We start from the raw sequence: 1,625 nt of genomic DNA, 5'->3' as shown, positions 1-1,625 counted from the left end.
ACATCTGTCCAGGATCTTCTGGCTTTCACCATCTCTGGGAGAAGTCTGGTGTAATTCTAATAGTTCTACCTTTATATGTTACTTGACCTTTTTCCCTTCTACTTTGAATATTCTTTCTTTGTTTTGTGCATTTGGTGTTTTGATTATTATGTTATGGGTGGAATTTCTTTTCTGGTCCAAACTATTTGGAATTCTGTAGGCTTCTTGTATGTTCATGGGCATCTATTTCTTTAGGTTAGGGAAGTTTTCTTCTATAATTTTGTTGAAGATATTTATTGGCCCTTTAAGTTGAAAATCTTCATTCTGATCTATACTATCCTTAGGTTTGGTCTTCTCATTGTGTTCTGGATTTCCTGGATGTTTTGATTTTCCTAGGATCTTTTTGCATTTTGCATTTTCTTTGTTCTGTCAATGTTTTCTATGGTATCTTCTTCACCTGAGATTCTCTCTTCTATCTCTTCTATTCTGTTGCTGATGCTCACATCTATGGCTCCTGAACTCTTTCCCAGGTTTTCTATCTCCAGAGTTGTCTCCCTTTGTGATTTCTTTCTTGTTTCTACTTCTATTTTTAGCTTCTGGATGGTTTTGTTCAATTCCTTCACCTGTTTGGTTGTGTTGTGTTTTCCTTTGTTCTTTAAGTGATTTTTGTGGATCTCCCCTGAGTCCCAGGGGTCAGAGCACTCCCTGGAGGCTAGTTCTCCTCTGGCGTGGAAGGTGCATAGAGGGCTGAGGAAGAGCCCCATCTCCTGGGTGCAGATGTAGGCCCGTAGGACCCTGTCCCAGCTGCTCTGCCGCTTCTGTGGCCTGTATACTCCTGACTGGTAAATCACATTTTAAATATGTACAGATTATACATGTTAGAGAATAAGACCAAGTTACCAATGCATTAGTGTCACATTAAGGAAAGAACTAAAAGCACTTCCCTTGGAGTCATTTACCAAGAAGGAACAAGTCCAGATCTGAATCCTCTGCTTTATGCTTCTGCTAACTTTGGTTCTCATCTGTCTGTTGTATGTGTCTGAACCTGTACCTGCTGTCTTGTGGCTCTGTCTGTCCATGTGTCTGTGTGTGCTTATCCCTGTATCTGTCTATCTATGACTGCTGTGTCTGTCCCTCTCAAGGGGCTTCACTCTTTATTTATTGAGCAGCACAGAAAGCATCCCATGAGGAGGAGTGGGATACTCTACAGAAATCTCTACGTTTTATAAGGGATTAAGTCTCTGACTCCAATGATCCCAACTGACCCAGAAAACAAATACCATTATTTATCATCCAGTGTTCATACATGATTGCTTTCAACCTTTATAGTAGATTTCAGTAAGTGGCTTTCAACTTCTGTATTTCCTGGTTTAAGCAAATGATATACTTGCAATATCTGGGTCAGGGGAATGGTACGTAATTTAAGATTATAGCCATGCATTAGCTTAGGTTGTAAATGTTGATTGCATGGATGGGAAATCCCAGGCAAGTAAAGTCAATTGTTATATTGTACTCTTAAAGGTAGGTTAAACAATCTGAGTACACAGTAGATTAGTAGTTTTAAATCATAGCTGACCTAGAGGTATATATATATATATATATATATATATATATATATATATATATATATATATATATATATATAT

General features: G+C 38.0%; 1 protein-coding gene across 1 annotated transcript in view; it reads left to right on the top strand.

Moving 5' to 3' along the window:
- The window catches only part of Il23r (interleukin 23 receptor), a 73,007-nt gene that overhangs the window by 67,816 nt on the left and 3,566 nt on the right, over positions 1 to 1,625 (top strand). The gene's annotated exons all lie outside the window — the stretch shown is intronic.

Source organism: Mus pahari, chromosome 2 (genome assembly GCF_900095145.1).
Source record: "Mus pahari chromosome 2, PAHARI_EIJ_v1.1, whole genome shotgun sequence".
In the NCBI taxonomy this organism is placed as follows: Eukaryota; Metazoa; Chordata; class Mammalia; order Rodentia; family Muridae; genus Mus; species Mus pahari.
This window is presented reverse-complemented; position numbering and strand designations above follow the sequence as displayed.